This window comes from Salmo salar, chromosome ssa05, assembly GCF_905237065.1.
Source record: "Salmo salar chromosome ssa05, Ssal_v3.1, whole genome shotgun sequence".
Taxonomy (NCBI): Eukaryota; Metazoa; Chordata; class Actinopteri; order Salmoniformes; family Salmonidae; genus Salmo; species Salmo salar.
The window spans coordinates 51,672,756-51,698,548 of record NC_059446.1 but is presented as its reverse complement, the minus strand read 5'-3'; the positions used below and the strand labels follow the sequence as shown (position 1 = coordinate 51,698,548).

Genomic DNA, 25,793 nt, shown 5'->3' with positions numbered 1-25,793 from the left:
TACGTTCTTAATTTGATACCCCGGTTGTTGCAGGAAATACAACCATGTAGTGCAGGGGTATTCAACTCTTACCCTATGAGGTCCGGAGAATTCTGGTTTTCTGTTGTATCTGATAATTAATTGCATCCACCTGGTGTCCCAGGTCTAAATCAATCCCTGATTACAATGGAATAATGAAAAATTGCAATGGCACTGGCTTCGACGCCCATATTTGCATTTGAGGGGTGTAGGTTTATGCAAGGTTTAAAAAAGTTTCTAAAGTTTGTAATTTCCACAACCGGCCGTGACCGGGAGTCCCATAGGGCGGTGCACAATTGGCCCTGCGTCATCCGGGTTAGGGGAGGGTTTGGCCAGGGTAGCTTTACTTGGCAACTCCTTGTTGCTAGAGCACGGTATGGCGGCATGGAGGACGTATGACTCGACCTGCGCCTCTCCTGAGCCCGTTGGGGAGTTGCAGTCATGAGACAAGATTGTAATTGGATCGCAATTGGATATCATGAATTGGGGAGAAAAAAAGGGTGTAAGATACAGAAATATATATATATACAAAAGAAAATATATATAATGTCAGACTTGATTTCCCCTAACAAAAAATGTATTAACCCCTACAAAAATGGCAATTTATTATAATCCACACAATAATTCACATTGCCTGTTGCTGCAGGATTATTGGTCAAATTAAGATACGACATCTGTATGTCTGTGTGTTTGTCTTATGTACACGTGCGTGTCTATAAGCACAGAGAAGGGCGTCATGACTGTAGAGAGCAGCATATAATAGCAGACATAGGTATGGGTGTGTATTCTGTGTAAATCAGCAGCATGGAACAGCACAGTGGAACACAAACACACACAGCAGCTCAGTGCTACAGCGCCCTGCACAGAGAAATACACTAGCCTACATAGGACTCATGTCAGTGATGTCTGCACTGCACAGAATGAGTGATTTAGACTAGAATAGACGAGCACCGAGGAGAGGAGAGAATAACATATTGGCACAGCTGAAGACAGTTGAAGACATACAGTATAAGGTAGTGATGATACACTGACTGTAACGATCCACAGAGACAAAGGACCACTGTAACATAGCAGCACAACGGAACAGGCTGCAGACAACACAAGTGTTCACTTCACAATTGTCCGCTAGCATTATCTGGGCCAATGACACCTGCCTGCAGCCCCCTGTAAACTGACTCCCTTTCTGCCTTAATAGCAAGGGTCGTGTTCATTAGGCACCAAACAGGAGAAAACAGACTGAACCAGGGAGGGACTACCTCGACTTGCCCAATAAGGAACAGACATTTTTGTTTTCTGTTACTAAATGTTTTAAAACATTGTATGTGTCATGCTCAAATGAATACGGCCCTCCTGTATATTCCATTGGTTACAGCGGCGAACAGAATTTTCCACCCATGGCCATGGGGCACGAATTGGGTGATTTTGTGGTAGTCGGCCAGGTATAATCTAATGAGATTAGTTTGCTCTTTAAATAGAGTTCTGTGGCCAGAGATTAGATTATCACGGCCAGGAGCCTCAAGATCAAAAGAGCCTCTGTCTCGTTGACTTTGTTATGGGAATACCATGACAACAATCATTCCGAGCAAGATAATGGTATTCGAGAGAGTCTCTGTGTGTGTGTCACCTCTAATCAATAATATTCTGACAATGAGTTCTGAATCTCCGAGGTCTATTCGATTACCATTCATATGTGGGCTCAGCAAAAACAAGTGTCGTTTTTTTTATGGCAATGTTTTCCTATGGTGACACAGGTCAAACTTGAAGCAATGCTAGAGACCAAACATTTTAGTCAAACAACTGAATTTCCACAATTCTCATGGAAATATTTTGCGCACCTGTCTATTTACCACCACAAACCAATGCTGGCACTAAGACCGCACTCAACGAGCTGTATAGGGCCATAAGCAAACAAGAAAATCCTCACCCAGAGGCGCTGCTCCTAGTGGCCGGTGACTTTAATGCAGGAAAACTTAAATCTGTTTTACCTCATTTTCACCAGCACGTGACCTGTGCAACTACAGGCGAATAAACTCTAGATCACCTTTACTGTACACACAAAGACACACACAAGCTCTCCCTCGCCCTCCCTTTTAGCAAATATGATCATAACTCTATCCTCCTGATTCCTGCTTACAAGCAAAAGCGTGTAAGGAAGTACCAGTGACCCGCTCAATACGGAAGTGGTCTGATGAAGCGGATGCTAAACTACAGGACTGTTTCGCTAGCACAGACTGGAACATGTTCTGGGATTCATCCGATAGCATTAAGGAGTTTACCACATCAGTCACCGACTTCATTAATAACTGCATCGACGACGTTGTCCCCACAGTGACCGTAGATATAGAACATATCCCAACCAGAAGCCATGGATTACAGGCAACATCCGCACTGAGCTAAAGGCTAGAGCTGCCGCTTTCAATGAGGGCGACACTAATCCGGACACTTAGAAGAAATCCCGCTACGCCCTCCAACAAACCATCAAAAAGGCAAAGTGTCAATACAGGACAAAGATTGAGTCATACTACACCGACTCCAACACTCGTCGGATGTGACAGGGCTTGCAAACTATTCTTATAATTAAGATCGCAGAAGACACAACGGTGGTAGGCCTGATCACCAACTATGAGGAGACACTCTACAGGGCGGACGTCAGATACCCGGCAGTGTGGTGCCAGGACAACAACCTCTCTTTCAACATCAGTAAGACAAAGGAGCCAAGTTATCGTTACTTATTGTATTTATTCCTTGTGTTATTATACTTCTATTTATACCTCGTTTATAAAATATATTTTTTAAACATTATATTCTTTTATTGTTTTTATTCTTTTTTGCATTGTTGGGAATGGTTGTAAGTAAGCATTTCACTGTTAGTCTACACTTGCTGTTTACAAGGCATGTGACAAATAAAATGTTATTTGAAATTAGTTAAGTTACAGTGAATCACGGAAACAAAACAAGATCACGACAAAGAGTTTATTGTGATTCCTAAAGTGTTATAACCCAGTAGAGCTAAGAGAAGCTAGTTTAGATATCTCCAGGGCCTTGTTTGAAAACGTAAAAAAAGATACCCTTTCTACCATCCTTGAAGTTATCAGTGTTCTGACATTAATTGTGACAGCAAGAGTTCCATTCACCTATTGTCATGCCAGATAAGTGATTGCTTCAATGAAGGGAGGAAGGAAGCATGCTTTTTAAAGAAAAATAGTAGTCGTATGTACAGGATACACATTTATGTGGAAATACATGTAAATTGAAAGAGTTGTAAGAGGGCATGGTAGTCAGTTCATCATGATGAATTCTGACTTCCTTTCTCTCAGTAGTAGGGTAAACAGAGTCTAGTGAATGAGTGTGTTCAACAGCAGCTTCAGATAATCTGAGTCTGGGCCTGGCTACTGGGGGGCCCCTCCCTCACACACACACATACATATACAGGACACACACACACACACACACACATCTGGATATAATGTGGGAACGGGACACCGAGGTCAGCGGGGTAGGGGAGGGTACGGGGGAGTGTAAGGAGATCTAGGTCTTTAAAAAATACCAATGGACCAATGAGGAGGGGCGAGTGGGGGGTCGGGGGTCATTGCTAAGAGCTCTCTGACTTTGGTTTCCCCTCTCTGAACCGCTACTACACCACCAAGCCACAGAGCGAGAGGTACAGAGGCAGCTGGGAAACGTGCGACCCCAGTGGAAAACACTGGTCGTTGGCAGCAGTAGCCCATGGAAGACAGAAGGTAGAAGACAGAATCTGGACTAGAGGAAGGTGGAAAACATAGAGAGTCGGGTTCCCAGACTCAGATTAAGCCTAGTGCGGTAGGTAGCAGCAGGGGCGGCAGGTAGCCTAGTGGTTAGAGCGTTGGGCCAGTAACTAAGGTTGCTGGATTGAATCCCCGAGCTGACGAGGTAACAATCTGTTGTTCTGCCCCTGAACAAGGCAGTTAACCCACTGTTCCCCGGTAGGCCATCATTGTAAATAAGAATTTGTTCTTAACTGACTTGCCTAGTTACATTTTTTTTTATGTATTTAAATTAAATTAAAAATAGTGGAGCCTTTCAGCAAAGAGAGAGGATGGGGGGAGGCAAAGAGAGAGGATGGGGGGTGGGTGGAAGAAAGAAATGCCACTCAGGAAGCAGTGATGTTTCATTGCCTTGGCTGATGTAGCGGAGAGAGGCCAGGATAGTCAGTGGATAATGTGGTAGCTACCTCTGTCCAGCTTTACATTCAGCTCCACACGTGGCTATGGGGCAAGTTCATTAGCCCCTGGCAGTCATCATCCTCACCCCCATCCTCAGTGACCTCAAAGCCAGTCTGCCGCTGTCTCCCTTTTCCACAGCTCGCTCTCTCTCTCTCTCTCTCTCTCTCTGAATTTCAATTTAAGGGGCTTTATTGGCATGGGAAACATATGTTCAAATGTCATATTATGTCTATATACAGTGTTGTAACGATGTAGAAAAAGTTCAAAGTACAACCTAAGTTAACATAAATATGGATTCTCTCTCTCCCTCTCTCACTCCCACTCCCTCCTTCTCCCTTTCTCTGTCTCAATCTCTCTCCCTCATTCTGAGAATGCAGACACAGCTACTGACAGAAACAGAGAAATCAAATAACAATCCTAGACTATCTCTCCCTCCGTCTGGCTTTCCACATGAGTAGCTTTGTGAGAGAGATGCTAACTAAGAGAGAACACAACCACAATAAACATTTCAGTCTTTTTTGTGGGGGGGGGGGATACTATAATGTGCATGAAAGCACTTTATTACAGGACAAGTAAAAGCAGAACTACTGTTCTGTACTACTGGGACACACATGTACGTGGCACACACTCACACACAGAAACACATTTCTAGTGAAGTAGTGTGTTTAACAACAGCTGGGCCTGGCTACTGGGGGGGCCCCTCCCTCCTCCCTCACACGCCCACACACGCACCCACATGCAAGCACGAATGCACACACACACACACGCGCATTTACATACACACAACCCAATACGCACCCATACAAATAGGAACAGAAATATCCCCCTCCATCATGGCAAGGTTAGGTTTGCATCAGTGGCTAACGATCAGTTCCTCTGTGGTGAATGATTAGCTCTAGCCCAGAGACATTTCCAGCTTGTTTCCCTAAGTCATTCAGACATCTAACATCACCAGGCTTCAAAGAGCACAATAACTAGGCCTACATCCATCCTGTTCCACTCTCAAAGCCCACATTTACTCAGTGTCCTTATCTAGAAACTAGATCATCGTCATAGAATTCAAGTTAAGTGGAAAGCAGAAACATAACTTCTGTTCTGTTTTGTTTTCGAGTTATTCTACAAAGTTTCTCCCTGCAGGCAGTCCACTGAGTCCGAGGTGCTAAAGGAGCTCCTTAAACTTGACCCCCAAAAAACATCTGGGTCAGATGGTTTAGACCCTTTCTTCTTTAAGGTTGCTGCCCCCTATCATCGCCAAGCCTATCTCCAACTGTTTTAACCTGTCTCTCCTTTCTGGGGAGGTTCCCATTGCTTGGAAGGCAGCCACGGTCCATCCTTTATTTAAAGGGGGAGATCAAGCTGATCCTGTTATAGGCCTATTTCTATTTTGCCCTGTTTATCAAAAGTGTTGGAAAAACTTAGCAATAATCAACTGACTGGCTTTCTTGATGTCTGTAATATTCTCTCTGGTATGCAATCTGGTTTCCGCTCAAGTTATGGATGTGTCACTGCAACCTTAAAGGTCCTCAATGATGTCACCATTGCCCTTGATTCTAAGCAATGTTGTTGTGCTGCTATTTTTATTGACTTGGCCAAAGCTTTTGATATGGTAGACAATTCCATTCTTGTGGGCCGGCTAAGGAGTATTGGTGTCTCTGAGGGGTCTTTGACCTGGTTTGCTAATTACCTCTCTCAAAGAGTGCAGTGTATAAAGTCAGAAAATCTGCTCTCAGCCACTGTCTGTCACCAAGGGAGTACCCCAAGGCTCGATCCTATCCTCTTCTCAATGCACATCAACAACATAGATCAGGCAGTAGGAAGCTCTCTCATCCATTTAGATGCAGATGATACAGTCTTATACTCAGCTGGCCCCTCCCCGGATTTTGTGTTAAATGCTCTACAACAAAGCTTTTTTGTGTCCAACAAGCTTTCTCTGCCCTTAACCTTGTTCTGAACACCTCCAAATCAAAGGTCATGTGGTTTGGTAAGAAGAATGCCCCTCTTACCACAGGTGTTATTACAGGTAGTCACCTCATACAAGTACTTGGGAGTATGGCTAGACGGTGCACTGTCCTTCTCTCAGCACATATCAAAGCTGCAGGCTAAAGTTACATCTAGACGTGGTTTCCTCTATCGTAATCGCTCCTCTTTCACCACAGCTGCCAAACTAACACTGATTCAGATGACCATCCTACCCATGCTAGATTACGGAGACATCATTTATAGACCGGCAGGTAAGGGTGCTCTCGAACGGCTAGATGTTCTTTACCAATCGGCCATCAGATTTGCCACCAATGCTCCCTATAGGACACATCACTGCACTCTATACTCCTCTGTAAACTGGTAATCTCTGTATACCCGTCGCAAGACCCACTGGTTGATGCTTATTTATAAAACCTTCTTAGGCCTCACTCCCCCCTATCTGAGATGTACTGCAGCCCTCATCCTCCACATACAACACTCGTTCTGCCAGTCACATTCTGTTAAAGGTCCCCAAAGCACACACATCCCTGGGTCGCTCCTCTTTTCAGTTCGCTGCAGCTAGCGACTGGAACGAGCTGCAACAAAACACACAAACTGGTCAGTTTTATCTCAATCTCTTAATTGAAAGACTCAATCATAGACACTCTTACTGACATTTGTGGCTGCTTTGTGTGATGTATTGTTGTCTCTACCTTCTTGCTCTTTGTGCTGTTGTCTGTGGCCAATAATGTTTGTACCATGTTTTGTGCTTCTACCATGTTGTGTTGCTACCATGTTGTTGTTGTGTTGTGTTTCTACCATGCTGTATTGCCATGTGTTGCTGCCTTGCTATGTTGTTGTCATAGGTATCTCTTTATGTAGTGTTGTCTCTCTTGTGGTGATGTGTGTTTTGTCCTATATTTATATTGTATTTATTTTTTATTTTTAATCCCAGGCCCCCGTCCCCGCAGGAGGCCTTTTGCTTTTTGGTAGGCCGTCATTGTAAATAAGAATTTGTTCTTAACTGACTTGCCTAGTTAAATAAAATTAAAATTAAAATAAATGAAATACATTTGTCATCCACAAATATTAGGGATGACAAGCAGATCCTTTGTTTTGGGTAAACAATATATGTTTTGGCTCACGGGTGTGGAAATATATGCCCCTTTCTTTCCAATTAGGTATTTTCTTGACAATATTTCAGTCTAATTTATGGGACCCCTTTTGGCTCAAGAGCAACCCAGAGGCAAAAGTTCTGTATAGCCACTTAAAATGTGCTTCAATGAGTCTGCTGTGCTATTTGTATGTATGACTGTGACTGTTGGGTGTGGTCTTTGTGTGAGCCTGTCCAGCCTACGATGTTGTGCTAATCTCATCTAATAAGAACATTCACTAACCACCATGAAGCAGCCTCACTCACAGCAGGACCACATCTCCTGTTGTTCATTTCATGGACCAGTAAAAATAACATGCCAGCTAGTTGTCCCACTGTACATAAATCTCAGCTAAATGACGTGTTTGTTTACAAGTATAAGAGCTCTGTATCCGCCTGGGATTCAAAGGAATTCGAAGCACCACTTTCGTGGCAGAAAAACAGTAGTATGTATTTTTAAACCAGCGTTGTCATTAAAAATGTGGTCACCTCTCGAGATTTGAATGAGATATAGGCCAAAGCCATGGACAGAGGAGTCTCCTTTGAGAATCGTTGCCACAACCCCCACCCCACTTTGTTGCTCTTTAGAACACAGAGTTTGGATTAAGTTTGTAAGTGTCGTCATCTCTCCACCCCTTCACCCCTATCCCTCCACCTCTCTACCCCTTTACCCCTGCACTCCTCCCACCCTCCACCTCACCTCTCTTCAGGCCTTACGGTGGGTGTTTAGAGCTCGCTGGGGCTTAGCGACTCGCGGTGGCTCATCAAATATGAACAAGGTCGTGAGGAAGGCCACAGCCTCAGTCACACAGCAGAGACAGACACAGAGGCATGGCCAGTGGAAGGCACAGTGTTGAGGGGAATAGTGTTAGGGCACCAGTAGTGTTAGGTAGGGATGGGCACGGTTATTCGAATATCCGAACGGATGTTAGTGTTTCAATACTTGCGAAACCTACCACAGGTTTCACGCGTTTGTTGCTATCATTGGCAAATCAAAGTGGCACTGTCAGTGGCTCCATGTGTAACAACCAACGTGAGAGATCTCTAATCAATGCAAAACGGAGTTAAAATGACAGAATTAAGTTAGTTAAATGAGAAGGAGTAGGCTTCAATGAGCAACCATCAGGTAGGCTGTTGTTTATCTGAATGGAGCCGTCGTGGACAAGGATGGAAAGCGCAACAGAATAGCTTCAAGTCCCACTTATTATTGATTTAATGATTATCATTTGATCGACTGGTACATTTCACCAAAAGGTTTCCTTTGTTTATGGAAAAGTCACGTTCAAAAGCGAAAGGCCTAATTTGAATCAATTTAATTTGATGACCTTTGTCATTTGAATAAAAAGGCAACAGAAGAAGGTAACTGATCAAAAGGCAAAATATGATTCTATTAGCGAGCGTTTTACCAGTCATTTTTACTGTATCATGTTGGTCTTATTCAACACACTGTCTGCTTATAATGTCATTATTCTATTGAGCAGTGGGTCTATAAAAAGGGGATCAATAATACCAGTGAGCTAGTCGCTAGTGACATCTGGGCTGGACAATGAGCTCGCCCCAGAGCGCGCGAGCGCACACACACACACACACACACACACACACACACACACACACACACACACACACACACACACACACACACACACACACACACACACACACACACACACACAGAGTCTCTTTCCAATCCCTGATTGCATCCACGTGGCTCAGGGCTACTTCTCCCTAATCTTATTTCTCTTCTTTAATCCCTTAGCAATCAGAGCAACAATGCCACCATTGGCTCAGCAGGCAAAAATCTATCAGATATATGTTATTTTGTTATAGCATACCACAACCGACGGGGATTCAAATAATTACTGTAAGTATTAATCAAAGTAGTGTTTTGAGAATGTATTTGTGATCTGCTGTGGGGGTAAGATATTGACTCACCAGGAGTGGGACAGATGCATCATCAACATGGTGTTGTCCAATCATTCTCTCTCGCTCTCTCGTGTGAGATGAATGGCCAATAATAGGCATGATGTGTTAATGGGAAAGGAAGCATTTATATGTGTAAAAAAATAATAATCGAACACTCACCAGGCAGTCTCGAAATCCCCCAATCAAATCTTCCATTGAAACTCCTCATTCAATCTCAGATTCAGCATTCCAAAATCAGTCTCACTACAACAGTCCCTGAAAAACAACAGTAACACTTTTTTTTAATAATGCTTCTAATGTTCACAAATAATGACATTTTTATTTGTAATGCTTATTCATGAATGTGTGTTATCAAGTGTTACCAATACACCATATTAAATGTGCCCCCATCACAACAGCACAGCCTCTTCACTACCTAACCATGCAGTCTCAAATGTGCCATGTTAAATCCCTCGGCCACAGCCTCCCCCCAACCTCATTCCAACCCCTCTCCTCTAACCCCTAATCCCCCGATGTCTAAATCATTTTCTTCGGGTCTAATTTGGCCAGATATCTTGCTAGATAGCTTACTATCAAGCCCATGCTTACGTAGCATGGCATTTTATTGATCCAGCCATGGGGTTACAGGTGTGACCCAAATATGGGGATTACACACCCAGCTGTTACCCCTTGCTCAGAATGTGGAGAAAACACACGTGTGTGTGTGTGTGTGTGTGTTTGTGTGTGTGTGCCTGTGTGTGTTTTTGTGTGGAGTGATGATGAGAGGAGATACAGCAGTGCCTTAAAGGGACTGCAGTCAGTCTTTTGCCAAATACATTCCTTTTGATTATACTGAGGACATAAGCAATGAGTTTCCTATGGAGGGGCTCATTTATAATTTAATCCAGGAGCCACAGTCTTTCCGAGCTGGCAGAGAGAGACTGCCCTTTCACAGGAGGAGTCCCACTGTGCAGCTGAAATCAATGCCATGGCCACAAACTAACACAGCCCGGTACCACTTCCTGTCAGTCTGACGATAAACTAATTATGGGATTGTCTGTAGATAGCCATCAGGTAGAGATTCCATTATAGTAAATTCATTTCATAAAAACAAATAGCTGTTTTAGCTGTTTTACCCAAGCCAAGTAAGCCACAAAGAAATGAGTCAACACTGTGTGTATGGATAAAAGACTATAGGAAGTATTTTCTACTCTGGATACAGGTTATGCAACAACATTAGGTATCTTATATATCCTAGACTGTAGTAGAGGTGTGGTGTGTTAACCACATCAGACTAGCCCATAAAGGTGTCGCCATGCTAGACACAAATTGAGGAAACAAAAGACACACAACTGTGTGTCTTTTATCCGGACAAAGAGACTGGATACACAGGAAATTAAGATGCATAACCAGTATCTCCGAATAGGGTTCTATGGATTTTCCATAATGACATGATATAAGATATATTAAGACGTGTATGGTTCCTGTGTGTGTGTGTGTGTGTGTGTGTGTGTGTGTGTGTGTGTGTGTGTGTGTGTGTGTGTGTGTGTGTGTGTGTGTGTGTGTGTGTGTGTGTGTGTGTGTGTGTGTGTGTGGTGTGTGTGTGTGTGTGTGTTGTTCAAAAAGCCCAACAGAGTAATCAGTAATGAAAACAGCAGAGGGAGTTACTGGTGCCATTCAGCTAGGGCCTGCTGCTGTGGAATGTGAGGCACCATTCACATGAGTTAAAAATGCATTGCAGCCACCACAAAGGCCTCCCTTGTCCTCATTGTTTCACATAGGCCGATAAAACACGTTCGGGTCAACAAAAAAATGAAATCACTAATTTGACTCCTACAGATAGAGAAAGGGAGGGGGAACTATGACAAAACGTCTTTGAAAGACATTTCATGGTACAGTGTGTAAAGTTTAAGTGTGATAAGCCAAGAGATGGAAAGTAAAGTTGTACAGAAAAACGAATGTTTCAATTTATTTATTTTATTCATCATTCATTTGGAGTCAAAAAATGCATGATGGTAAAAGGCAGGTAGCCTGGTGGTTAAAAGCATTGGGCCAGTAACTGAACGGTCGCTGGTTGGAATCTCTGAGCCAGCAAGGTGGAAATATTGGCCATTCCGCCCTTGAGCAAGGCAATTGACCCCAAACAACAACTGCTCCCTGGGTGCCGATGACTTGGATGTTTATTAAGGCAGCCCCCCGCATATCTCTGATTCAGAGGGGTTGGGTTAAACGCGGAAGACAAATTTTGGTTGAATGCATTCAGTTGAGCAACTGACTAGGCATCCCCCTTTCCCAATCAAATAAAATCTCTGTTCGGTCATGTACTGTATGAGCCACTGTGTGAATTCATGAATATAAAACATTGCAACAGGCTTTTCCACCAGTGGCATTCTTTTGTGAAGCTCTGCATTTTTGGAGCTCCAACAGGGTCAGCTGTGGATCGTGGTATGTTGCTACAAAGTTGATCCTTAAATGGATTTGGCTTTCCAAGATGACGTAGCAGTCAGACGTCTTTGTCTTCGTCTTGTCGTGTCCCGTGTATATATATTTTTTATATTTCTCTTAACCTCAACTTCAACATACTCTCCCGCAATCCGCCTAACCCAATGTGGTATGGATCTGCTATTTTCTTTACTTTAGAACCGGAACCCCAAACAGAACCGAGCCAGCTAACTAGCTACTAGCTAGTAGTCAGCTAGCCACAGCTAGCGGTCATCAGCTAACCTTTAGCCCGGAAAACTCTTGCCAGTCTGCACAGCGCGATTCCAACCAGAGCATATCGGACGTATTTTTCTCCATATCTCTGGATTCCTATCGCAAGCTCTGAACCTTTTCACCTGGATCATCGCTGCTAGCTAGCTGCTATCCGAGTGGCCACTCCTGGCTAACGTCTCTGTCCTGAAGCAAGCACCAATTAGCCTGGAGCTAGCCTACGCTAGGCCCATCCCCCGGCTAGCTGAAGAGGTCCATCCTTGGGCTACAATACCTATTTTGCCAATTGGCTTTGACCCCTTTTACTGCCGATACGGAGCCCCGACAATCCATCATGACTGGACTACCGACGTAATCTGCCCAAGGGGGTTTTTCAACAGACTCCTCCGTCATGACATCCCCTGAATGCCCATCTGTTAGCCTGCTAGCCGCGGCCCGCTAGCTGTCTAGAGCATATCGGACTGTTAGCTGAAGAGGCCCATCGGCCAATTTCTTGGGCCAGTGAGTAGCGATTTAGACAGCTAGCGGGCCGGGGAAAGCAAGCTAGCAGAAGGGCCTTAGGGGGACGTCGCAACGGAATAAATCTGTTGTAGCCCCCTCGTGTGGTTACGTCGGCAGACCAGTCGTTATGGATCAGCAGGACTCTGTGTAGTAAAAGGGTCCAGGCCAATTGGCAAAATAGGTATAGTATGATCACTCGGCTACGCATGCCTCTCCCTAATGTCAATATGCCTTGTCCAATGCTGTTTTGGTTAGTGATTATTGCCTTATTTCACTGTAGAGCCTCTAGCCCTGCTCAATATGTCTTAGCTAACCCTTTAGATCCACCTCCCACACATGCGGTGACCTCACCTGTTTAAAATGATGTTTCTAGAGACAATATCTCTCTCATCGTCACTCAATGCATAGGTTAACCTCCACTGTATTCACATCCTATCATACCTTTGTCTGTACATTATGCCTTGAATCTATTCTACTGTGCCCAGAAACCTGCTCCTTTTACTCTCTGTTCCGAACGTACTAGACGACCAGTTCTTATAGCCTTTAGCCGCACCCTTATCCTACTCCTCCTCTGTTCCTCTGGTGATGTAGAGGTTAATCCAGGCCCTACAGTGCCTAGCTCCACTCCCATTCCCCAGGCGCTTTCATTTGTTGACTTCTGTAACCGTAAAAGCCTTGGTTTCATGCATGTTAACATTAGAAGCCTCCTCCCTAAGTTTGTTTTATTCACTGCTTTAGCACACTCTGCCAACCTGGATGTCCTAGCCGTGTCTGAATCCTGGCTTAGGAAGACCACCAAAAACCCTGAAATATCCATCCCTAACTATAACATTGTCCGACAAGATAGAACTGCCAAAGGGGGCGGAGTTGCAATCTACAGCAGAGATAGCCTGCAGAGTTCTGTCTTACTATCCAGGTCTGTGCCCAAACAATGACCTTCTACTTTTAAAAATCCACCTTTCCAGAAACAACTCTTTCACCATTGCCGCTTCCTATAGACCACCTTCTGCCCCCAGCTGTGCCCTGGACGCCATATGTGAATTGATTGCCCCACATCTATCTTCAGAGCTTGTGCTGTTAGGTGACCTAAACTGGGACATGCTTAACAACTCGGCCATCCTACAATCTAAGCTTGATGCCCTCAATCTCACACAAATGATCAATGAACCTACCAGGTACAACCCCAAATCCGTAAACACGGGCACCCTCATAGATATCATCCTAACCAACCTGCCCTCCAAATATACCTCTGCTGTCTTCAACCAGGATCTCAGCGATCACTGCCTCATTGCCTGCGTCTGTAATGGGTCTGCGGTCAAACAACCACCCCTCATCACTGTCAAATGCTCCCTAAAACACTTCAGTGAGCAGGCATTTCTAATCGACCTGGGAGGATATTGACCTCATTCCGTGAGTAGAGGATGCCTGGTTATTCTTTAAAAGTGCTTTCCTCACCATCTTAAATAAGCATGCCCCATTCAAAAAATGTAGAACCAGGAACAGATATAGCCCTTGGTTCACTCCAGACCTGACTGCCCGTGACCAGCACAAAAACATCCTGTGGCATACTGCATTAGCATCGAATAGCCCAAGCATTATGCAACTTATTCTGGGAAGTTAGGAACGAATATACACAGGCAGTTAGGAAAGCAAAGACTAGCCTTTTCAAACAGAAATTTGCATCCTGTAGCACAAACTCCAAAAAGTTCTGGAACACTGTAAAGTCCATGGAGAATAACAGCACCTCCTCCCAGCTGCCCACTGCACTGAGGCTAGGAAATACTGTCACCACCGATAAATCCACGATAATTGAGAATTTCAATAAGCATTTTTCTATGGCTGGCCATGCTTTCCACCTGGCTACCCCAACCCCGATCAACAGCCCTGCACCTCCCACAGCAACTTGCCCATGCCTCCCCCATTTCTCCTTCACCCAAATCCAGATAGCTGATGTTCTGAAAGAGCAGCAAAATCTGGACCCCTACAAATTAGCCGGGCTAGACAATCTGGACCCTCTCTTCCTAAAATGATCTGCCGAAATTGTTGCAACCCCTATTACTAGCATGTTCAACCTCTCTTTCGTATCATCTGAGATCCCCAAAGATTGGAAAGCTGCCACAGTCATCCATCTCTTCAAAGGGGGAGACACTCTAGACCCAAACTGCTACAGACCAATATCTATCCTACCATGCCTTTCTAAGGTCTTTGAAAGCCAAGTTAACAAACAGATCACCATTTCAAATCCCACCGTACCTTCTCTGCTATGCAATCTGGTTTCCAAGCTGGTCATGGGTGCACCTCAGCCACGCTCAAGGTCCTAAACGATATCATAACCGCCATCAATAAGAGACAATACTGCGCAGCTGTATTCATCAACCTGGCCAAGGCTTTCGACTCAGTCAACACTCTTCGACACCACATTCTTATCGGCAGACTCAACAGCCTTGGTTTCCAAATGACTGCCTCGCCTGGTTCACCAACTACTTCTCAGACAGAGTTCAGTGTGTCAAATCGGAGGGCCTGTTATCCGGACCTCTGGCAGTCTCTATGGGGGTGCCACATGGTTTAATTCTCGGGCCGACTCTTTTCTCTGTATACATCAATGATGTCGCTCCTGCTGCTGGTGATTCTCTGATCCACCTCTACGCAGACGACACCATTCTGTATACTTCTGGACCTTCTTTGGACACTGTGTTAACTAACCTCCAGATGAGTTTCAATGCTATACAACTCTCCTTACGTGGCCTCCAACACTCTTCATTTACAAAATAGCCTCCAACACTCTACTCAGCAAATTGGATGCAGTCTATCACAGTGCCATCCGTTTTGTCACCAAAGCCCCATATACTACCCACCACTGCGACCTGTGTGCTCTCGTTGGCTGGCCCTCGCTTCATAGTCGTCACCAAACCCACTGGCTCCAGGTCAAGCATAAGTCTTTGCTAGGTAAAGCCCCGCCTTATCTCAGCTCACTGGTCACCATAGCAGCACCCACCCGTAGCACGCACTCCAACAGTATATTTCACTCGTTACCCCCAAAGACAATTCCTCCTTTGGCCGCCTTTCCTTCCAGTTCTCTGCTGCCAATGACTGGAACGAACTCCAAAAATCACTGAAGTTGGAGACTCATAGCTCCCTCACTAACTTTAAGCACCAGCTGTCAGAGCAGCTCACAGATCACTGCATCTGTACATAGCCCATCTGTAAATAGCCCATCCAACTACCTCATCCCCATACTGTTATATATTTTATTTATTTTGCTCCTTTGTACCCCAGTATCTCTACTTGCACACTCATCTTCTGCACATCTATCACTCCAGTGTTTAATTGCTATATGGTAACTATTTCACCACTATAGCCTATAGCCTTACCTCTTTTATCCTACCTCATTTGCACACACTGTCTATAGACTTTTTTCTATTGTATTATTGACTGTATGTTTGTTTATTCCATGTGGAACTCTGTGTTGTTGTTTGTGTCACACTGCTTTGCTTTATCTTGGCCAGGTCGCAGTTTTAAATGAGAACTTGTTCTCAACTAGCCTACGTGGTTAAATAAAGGTGAAATAAAAAAACTAATTAAAGCGCAAATCAGATGGGATGGCATATCGCTGCAGAATGCTGTGGTAGCCATGCTGGTTAAGTGTGCCTTGAATTCTAAATAAATCACAGACAGTGTCACCAGCAAACCACCATCACCATCACGTGTTATTTCATAGTTTTGATGTTTTCACTAATATTCTACAATGTAGAAAATAGTAAAAATGAAGAAAAACCCTTGAATGAGTAGGTGTGTCCAAACTTCTGACTGGTACTGTACTTTAGCTTTAGACTATTAAGATAATAATATTTCAATACATGTCAGACTTTAATTCAACTGAAACAACAACAATAACATCCCCTACTCTTGTAAAATTGTAAACTTACAGAAAGACTAGTAAATGTGCCTGTCAAGTGTCATTCTCACAAAGCCATACAAATCTATCGCATTGAGTCACAAGCTCGATTTCCATTCAATTGGCGACAGATTTTCATGTGAATATTCTAAATTCCACATAAAGAACACCATTGACGTGTTTCTACCAAACGGACTTGTTGCAGAAAATAGTCAGTCAATGATGACATAGTGCACACAAAATTTACTTTTTCACTTACGTTTTCATGTACCGAAAACAAATTGAAAGTTCAATGTGTTTCCATTGCATTTTCAACTCTACTGAGAGTTTTGTCACAAAAGCTGTTGAGTTAAATAGCAAATGTGCCTACTGTGGTCTTGGCACATGCACTTTAGCAGACAGCTCGCAGATACAATGTGGGTGGTTTGTGCGGGTAGGCTAGTCTACATGTTGAGATTATTATGGATAAGAGCGAGAATATTTGTATTTGTCAAATGGCAGTCAAGCCTCAATCATCATGTCACCAGAATAAGACCCTCGATATTTATAGGAAAGCATCAAAATCACTGTGCACTTTCACCACCCTGTGAAGTGCATAATAACTTATTTAATCTGTAGCCTAATAAACTGCATGGTTTCTCAAATCATAGTGGGAGGACCAGACACCATATCATCACGTGACTTCAAGTTTACATCGAATATGATGGTTATCATATCAAAATTTCTCATAAAGGCTTTTCCACCACCAATTTCAAACGAAAAAAGATCTGTCGACATTTAGGAAATCACAGCTGTCAATATTTTTTTTTTCATATGGTATGACTTTACTTGCATAACAACTGTGGATGGAAGCGTGGTTAGTAGCTAGGTTTCCATCCAATTCGCTACAGTTTATATTCTAAAATCTAAATATATATATATATATACACTGCTCAAAAAAATAAAGGGAACACTTAAACAACACATCCTAGATCTGAATGAAAGAAATAATCTTATTAAATACTTTTTTCTTTACATAGTTGAATGTGCTGACAACAAAATCACACAAAAATAATCAGTGGAAATCCAATTTATCAACCCATGGAGGTCTGGATTTGGAGTCACACTCAAAATTAAAGTGGAAAACCACACTACAGGCTGATCCAACTTTGATGTAATGTCCTTAAAACAAGTCAAAATGAGGATCAGTAGTGTGTGTGGCGTCCACGTGCGTGTATGACCTCCCTACAACGCCTGGGCATGCTCCTGATGAGGTGGCGGATGGTCTCCTGAGGGATCTCCTCCCAGACCTGGACTAAAGCATCCGCCAACTCCTGGACAGTCTGTGGTGCAACGTGGCGTTGGTGGATGGAGCGAGACATGATGTCCCAGATGTGCTCAATTGGATTCAGGTCTGGGGAACGGGCGGGCCAGTCCATAGCATCAATGCCTTCCTCTTGCAGGAACTGCTGACACACTCCAGCCACATGAGGTCTAGCATTGTCTTGCATTAGGAGGAACCCAGGGCCAACCGCACCAGCATATGGTCTCACAAGGGGTCTGAGGATCTCATCTCGGTACCTAATGGCAGTCAGGCTACCTCTGGCGAGCACATGGAGGGCTGTGCGGCCCCCCAAAGAAATGCCACCCCACACCATGACTGACCCACCGCCAAACCGGTCATGCTGGAGGATGTTGCAGGCAGCAGAAAGTTCTCCACGGCGTCTCCAGACTCTGTCACGTCTGTCACGTGCTCAGTGTGAACCTGCTTTCATCTGTGAAGAGCACAGGGCACCAGTGGCGAATTTGCCAATCTTGGTGTTCTCTGGCAAATGCCAAACGTCCTGCACGGTGTTGGGCTGTAAGCACAACCCCCACCTGTGGACGTCGGGCCCTCATACCACCCTCATGGAGTCTGTTTCTGACCGTTTGAGCAGACACATGCACATTTGTGGCCTGCTGGAGGTTATTTTGCAGGGCTCTGGCAGTGCTTCTCCTGCTCCTCCTTGCACAAAGGCGGAGGTAGCGGTCTTGCTGCTGGGTTGTTGCCCTCCTACGGCCTCCTCCATGTCCCCTGATGTACTGGCCAGTCTCCTGGTAGCGCCTCCATGCTCTGGACACTACGCTTGACAGACACAGCAAACCTTCTTGCCACAGCTCGCATTGATGTGCCATCCTGGATGAGCTGCACTACCTGAGCCACTTGTGTGGGTTGTAGACTCCGTCTCATGCTACCACTTGAGTGAAAGCACCGCCAGCATTCAAAAGTGACCAAAACATTAGCCAGGAAGCATAGGAACTGAGAAGTGGTCTGTGGTCCCCACATGCAGAACCACTCCTTTATTGGGGGTGTCTTGCTAATTGCCTATAATTTCCACCTGTTGTCTATTCCATTTGCACAACAGCATGTGAAATGTATTGTCAATCAGTGTTGCTTCCTAAGTGGACAGTTTGATTTCACAGAAGTGTGATTGACTTGGAGTTACATTGTGTTGTTTAAGTGTTCCCTTTATTTTTTTGAGCAGTGTATATATACATGTGCATGAGTATGTAAAGGAGTATATTTGATTGTTTAAAGACTTATTTCGTTTTTATTTATATACTAAAACTGTGTTTTTTGGTTCGTTGCCTCAGGGCAACATTGTGCAGTTAGACCACTTTTGTTTGGGCAATATCATGCTAAAGTGTGGAGATGTGCTTGAATGCATAATTATGACCATAGTCAATGTATTTACTTTACTATCTACTGATACTTACAGGAAATGGACACAAGAACATTTAATAGGCGGAAGGAACATGATCAAGCAGTTAGGGTCATTCCCTCTGACAGTGAGGACAGTGAGCTTGAGGAGAGTCAGGAAGAGTGGATCCCCGAATCAGGTTTGAGAGACAGTTAGGAGGTCAGGGGTCAGTTAGGGGTCAGTCAGCAAAGTAACGTGTGTGTGTGTGTGTGTGTGTGTGTGTGTGTGTGTGTGTGTGTGTGTGTGTGTGTGTGTGTGTGTGTGTGTGTGTGTGTGTGTGTGTGTGTGTGTGTGTGTGTGTGTGTGTGTGTGTGTGTGTGTGTGTGTGTGTGTGTGTGTGTGTGTGTGCCAGTGGATGAAGATGGGTATATGTCTGTTGACAATGAGACTGAGACTGAGGATGAAGATGTAGCAGAGGTTGATCTTCCACGCCTACCCTGGTGCAGAACACCCCATAACGCATACTTCAATGCTTACTCAGAATGGCAGGAACTGCTTTCAAGATCTGATGATATATGTACTTCAAGCAGTTTTTCTCTGAAGACATTCTGGAAGTTATTGTAGGGCAGTCAAATCTATATGTGATATAATGTAACGCAAACAAGCCCCTTAACCTCACAACAAAATAATTGGAGCAGTTCCTGGGTATTGTGGTGTACATGTCATTGTTTGGTTTACCAGGCACCCGCATGTTTTGGAACAAAGCCTGCCCAGTGTCCCAAGTAGCTGGCACCATGATACTGAATAGATAGGAGGCCATCAAAAAATCCCTGCAATTCAGTAACAATGAAGAGAGACAGGAGGAAAATGATGATCCACTCCACAAGAACCGACCACTGGTCACTCATCTAACCTCAAAACTGACGTCAATCCCAATGGGTGAGAAGCTGGCTGTTGATGAGCAGATGGTCCCATTCAAGGGAAGAAATAGATTGAAGCTACAAGATACTCATCTTGGCTGGCTCTGATGGTGTCCCACACAACTTAGAAATCTAAGGGAGAGTTGTACAACCTCGAGCTAGCAGATGTGGGAGCAAGTGGCAACATTGTCCACTGCCTGGCCCAGCCTATACCCAAGCAAGAGAACTACAAGCTCTTCTTCGACAACTGGTTTACGAGTGTCCCTCGTGCTCACACTGGCTCAGCAGGGAATTCACTGCACTGGTACTGTTCATGGCAACAGACTACCAGGCATTGACTTGATGTGCGATGCTGAGCTGAAGAGAGCAGGACGTGGATCTTTTGAACAGAAGATGGCCATGGTTGGAGAAACCACCTTGCACATTGTGAAGTGGTACGATAACCGCTCAGTGACCCTTCTGAGTGATTACACTGGAGCCCACCCAGTCACCGAGGTTGACAGGTGGGATCGCAAGCGAAAGATGATCACCAAAGTCCCCTGCCCTGCTGTGGTGAAAGAATACAACAAGAATATGGGTGGGGTGGATCTGCTTGACTCAGTGATTGCACTGTATCGGAACAAAATCAGATAAAAGAAGTGGTACCCCCGGCTGGTGTTCCACTTCCTGGATATGATCATCGTGACCACCTGGCTGCTCTACCGAAGAGATTGTGAAGGCACTGGCATGAGAAAGAAGGAACAAATTAAGCTGCATACCTTCAAGCCATACATCGCTGAAGGCCTATGCAAAAGTGGAAAGAGTCGGGAGCAAGAAAGGTCGTCGAGGTTCCACAATTGCTGGTGAGTATGGGGAGAAGAGGAGAAAAGGACCTGCTGCTCCAATTCCAGTCCCTGATGTGTGCCTGGATGCCACAGCCTACTGGATGATTATAGCTGAAAAGAAGGGGGGATGCAAGGTACCAGGGTGCACATGTACACCAAAAGCCAAGTGGCGGAAATGAGATGTCCACCTCTGTTTCACATCCACCAGCAACTGCTTCCTGAGGTTCCACACAGAATAGGAAATCAAAGTGTGCTTTGTCAAAAAGAGTAACACTGATTCAAACAATAACCCACGCATCACAGACACACTGAAACACACGCACACACTCGCACATATACCCGCACACACAGGCTAACCCCTCCACACATCACAAACACACAGTCATTTGGATGTTGGTTTATATGTTCATATGAAATGTGAGAATCATTTATACATGAGGTGTTAGTTGTAATTAGTAGTAGTTTGTTCATTTGATTGTTTGATGTTTTGACTTTAAAGCTTCTAATTGTGATTGGTTGGAACCATTTGTGGATTTATGTTTGTCAAAATAAAACTTTTTCTAATGCATATATTGCTTGTTTTCCTTATTCCACTTATATGTATTATAGAAAACCTTGGTGTTTCAGTACCCTCGTAGCACATTGTTCCCCCCCCAAAAAAAAATAAATAATAAAAATCATGCCATAGAAGGTTAAATTCCCATGTACCTAATAAAAAATGCAAATGAAAAGGGTTTCCATCGCATTTTCAACTCTACTAATGGTTTTGTCACAAAAGAAAAATGTGTTGCTTTATTTAGCTAATGTGTCCACTCCGGTATTAGCACGTGCACATGCACATGCGCTCTAGCCAACAGATTGCGTATACAGTGCAGGTATAGCCTACATGATGAGATTATTACGGACAAAAGAGCGAGATTATGTTTATTTGTTAAACTGCAGCCAAGCATTGATCATCATGTCACCGGAATAAGACGCTCAATATTTATTGAAAAGGTGGATGTTGTTGTTGTTGTTGGATGTTGCTTGCCACCTTGCACTTTCACCAACCTGTTATTTCATCTGTATCTTACTAAACTGCATGCTTTCCCGAGTCGTAGTGGGAGGACTAAATAACATCTCATTTCGTGACTCCAAATTGACTTCGATATAAAGGTTATTATATCAATATTTGCGCACAAAAGCGTTTTACGCACAAACATTTTTACCAACACAAAAAGATCCCACCTTGCCTAGAGTATTTGTTTAGTTGACATTTGGAAAGTTTACCAACAAATATGATGTTTCCATCAGGCCTGTCATGACATTTTTTTATGCGACATGTAATTTACTCTGATAAAAAGGTTGGATGGATACCTTTTTACTGTAATGAATTTGAAGATAATATGTAGTCCTATTACGTCAGGTGGCGCTCCAGTGGATGATCATTTCATTTCATTGGCTACTCAATTCTGAAGGAGAATGCAATTAGGCTACGTCATGTGTTACAATCATGTCCAAATGTCACGGAAGAGATTGTGGATATCAAAAAACTGTTTTCATCAGCGGACTTTTGAAAGGTGAATACAATTGTCCTATACGTCTGAAACCTGACTCCGCCAGAGATGACAACTGCATCCTGTAAAACAGGTGTGCAAGGCTAAGGCAACTGTCCCCAATGCTGACCACTGCACTGTTATTAGCCTGCTAAAGTCTGCTTTGTATCAAACATGTCAAGTTATTTTCCATCTTTCAAGTTTTGTCTTGTTGTAGGACTACATCATAACTTTTTTCAGCATGCAGGGTCATTCAAAACACTTAATGATTGTACACTACATTGTTGCCGAAATGTAGCCAGACAAGTACACTGCTATACTGATACATTGTTGCAATGTCCTCGAAACAAAACAGCCATGTTTTGATGTTATGACATTCTTCAAATCAGGGCACAAGCAAATAAAACTAAATAGTAGCCTAATTTAATGACCACTCCCATTCCTCATCAAGTAACACTGTATTCACAGGGGCAAGGAAATTAATGCTTTGAGTCTTTAGCCAGTCGAAGAAGTCTGTCTGAGGCTATAATACCATTCAGACCTGCAACCAGGAACAATAATATGTATTTAGCGACTTCCTTCCCAGTAAGACAGTGGACAACCGTTTTCCCTTAGGAGAGGTATGGTTATGCAATATGAGGGAATTACTCCAGATAGGCCTAGCCTAGACTACTTGGGGCACTATTTCGAGAGTGCCGGTTCCGCTATCATATTTTTTATTCTATGAATTATTAGTTCCATTGCATGAAACGTTTCTCGCGTACTTTCCTCGCGCTGCTCTCTTGTTGCCGTAGGACTGTACAGGTTCCATGCTCTCTCTCTCTCTCTCTCTCTCTCTCTCTCTGTCTGTCTGTCTGTCTGTCTCCCTGTCTGTCACCCGCTCTCTCTCTCTCTCTCTCTCTCTCTCTGTCTGTCTGTCTCCCTGTCTGTCACCCGCTCTCTCTCTCTCTCTCTCTCTCTCTCTCTCTCTCTCTCTCTCTCTCTCTCTCTCTCTCTCTCTCTCTCTCTCTCGTGTCACTTGCGCTAAGAATGTAGAGCACCCGCGGGTGACGTCCCTGCAACTAGAACCGAGGACAGGCAGCTCGATTGAAAAAAGGGAAACAGAAAAGTTGAATCAAAATTATGCATTGCATACTAACCCACAGCTGGCTTAAATTGTTGAGGCCTTCATGTTTCATTGTTAGCCTATACGGCAATAGATTTGGGTACCGTGCCTATAGCCTTTACCGAATTCTGCCAGTAAATAAAACCAGTCAAATATGTAAATCCATGTTTAAAAAAAAATATATATATATATATATATATATATATATATATATATATATATATATACAAAAAAAAATTAAACATGGATTTACATATTTGACTGGTTTTATTTACTGGCAGAATTCGGTAAAGGCTATAGGCACAGTAGGTTTGAATAGGTTTGAATAGGCTACGCGTAGCCTAATTGCCGGAAATATGTGCGCAGACTTGTGATACGTGGACACTAGTTTGTGATTGTTAAGGCACAGCCCTCCTGCTTTTCTTCCTTCCACAATGTCACACACATCTCCATGTATAGGAGATTTAGGCTTCCCCATGTAGAGCATAGGACATACGTCCACAATGGTTTATTGAAGTTTATAAAGGACAATAAAACATGAATACCATGTGGTTCAAAAGTTGTGCTGATTCCGACACCCCCACCCAGCCCGCATCTTTCGACTCCCCACCCCCGCCACATGTTAATGAGCTCCAACTAATTTTGATGGTAGGCTATTTAAGTTGTTGGGGACTTTTGGGTACGATCTCAAAATCAGCTCTTATGAACGCATGACATTTGTGCCATGTTCTTCTAACTAAATGACAGCTATGGCATGTCTATTAGGCCTAAATGTAGGACATTTGACTTCCTAATATGGATGTGCTTTCCTCTGTCTCTGCCTGTTTTAAGGAACAAACATCAAAGTATATTAAATAGCCATTTAATAATTGACTATGATTATAAAACAACAATCATGAATCTAGTCAACCAAGCTCTTCCAATATCGTTCCTCCAAACGGATTAATCCCTTGGGTTTTGATGTTGCATGATAACAGAGCAACCTTTTCAACTTCACATTTTCAAGAATATGACAAAGCAAAGGTAGCCTGTATTAGGGCAGCTCTATCAAACCCATACGATATAACCACGTACTAATGTCGTTATTGATACAGACTATTGATAATGGAACGTTTATTGTGTTTGTTTGTTTGTTTGTTTGTTTGATATAGTCTCGAGTAGGTTAATAGGTTCGTATTTGCTCATATTCCTACTCAAACTCCTCGACTCGGCTGCCATTCAAAACCCTCAGCAAACACACGGAAGCGAAACATCAATGTAATCTAATATAGTTACGTACCTGTGTGCAAGTGTGTGATCAAAAAAAATATCCTGGAAGCACTCCCAAAGAATAGGCGAAAGCAAAGGTGAAAGCATGCGCTGTATGTTGAAGTGCATATGATTGAGTGAGTCGAAACCACTGTGACATCGGGATAGTCATCGGTCTCCAAGCATTCAATGCACTATGAGCTTGATTCCTCTCGAGCAATGACGATAAGCAAAGCCTCAAATTGCTTCTTTAACTCCTAAGTATAGCCTATTTCCTGGACTGTGTTACATTATGAGCAAAACCAAGACGTTTGCGCCTCGATCGTTTCACAGAATCACCTTTCAGTGCTGTGGATGGTCTCTCCCGCATTAAATGAACTATTTACTATTGTCTCCATCAGCACAAAGTTCTTGATACTATACTAAATCAAGTCTTCGGTTGACATACACGACGACATGACATGTCGTCCTAACACTTGTATATTCGCCAAAATATTGAGTATCAATGTGTTACCATTTGGATTCAATTCAGACAGGTTCTCAAACCTGCTTACGGACGTCATAGACAACAGCCGTTTGGAATGCATGCGGTTACAGACAGATGAATCAGATAAATCCAAAACAAATAGCCTAGTTGAACTACCCTAACTTCTAATTGGCTTAGGTAATTATAAGTAATATACTGTAGCGACCCACGCTATATGAGCCAAGTTACAATTCCCATCGAGTTAACATATTGGTACGATGCGTAGGTTGTATGCCTTTCACAGAGGCCCGGGTTCGCTTCCCACGCCCCTCGTTAGCTATATCGGTGTCAGAAGTGGGATGGGGGCCGTGGGGCCATCGGATTGCATCGTGAGACTTAAGTTAGTCGAAGCATGGGGACGTACCTTCCTCCTCGGATGGGGCAGTGTAGCCCTCGTTATATGAGCCACATTACAATTCCACAAAGTGAGTTAACCCTATTGGTACGATGTATACGTGGTGTGCCTTTCCAGAGACCCAGTTCGCTTCCTGCGCCCTCCGTTCGCTACAACACCATGACATTTTATTAAAATATCATTTATTAAACATGTATTAGCTATATTAAAATCTTTACAAAGGTGAAATTACATTTTAATTCTGTAATGATTGCTAAAAGCAAAGTGTATTCATTTGT

The 25,793-nt window shown here is 43.6% G+C and overlaps 1 protein-coding gene across 2 annotated transcripts in view; it reads right to left on the bottom strand.

Annotated features, from left to right (window-relative positions):
- The window catches only part of LOC106605073 (zinc finger protein 516), a 66,605-nt gene extending 41,210 nt beyond the window's left edge, over positions 1 to 25,395 (bottom strand). The window contains exons 1-2 of one of the 2 annotated variants that reach the window (XM_014200347.2): positions 24,666 to 25,395; positions 9,415 to 9,510 (exon numbers count right to left, since the gene is read on the bottom strand). The gene's annotated coding sequence lies outside the window, so the exon portion shown is untranslated. The remainder of the gene's footprint in view (positions 1 to 9,414; positions 9,511 to 24,665) is intronic. The other variant, XM_014200349.2, reaches the window with a different exon arrangement.
- Positions 25,396 to 25,793: the final 398 nt, after the last annotated feature.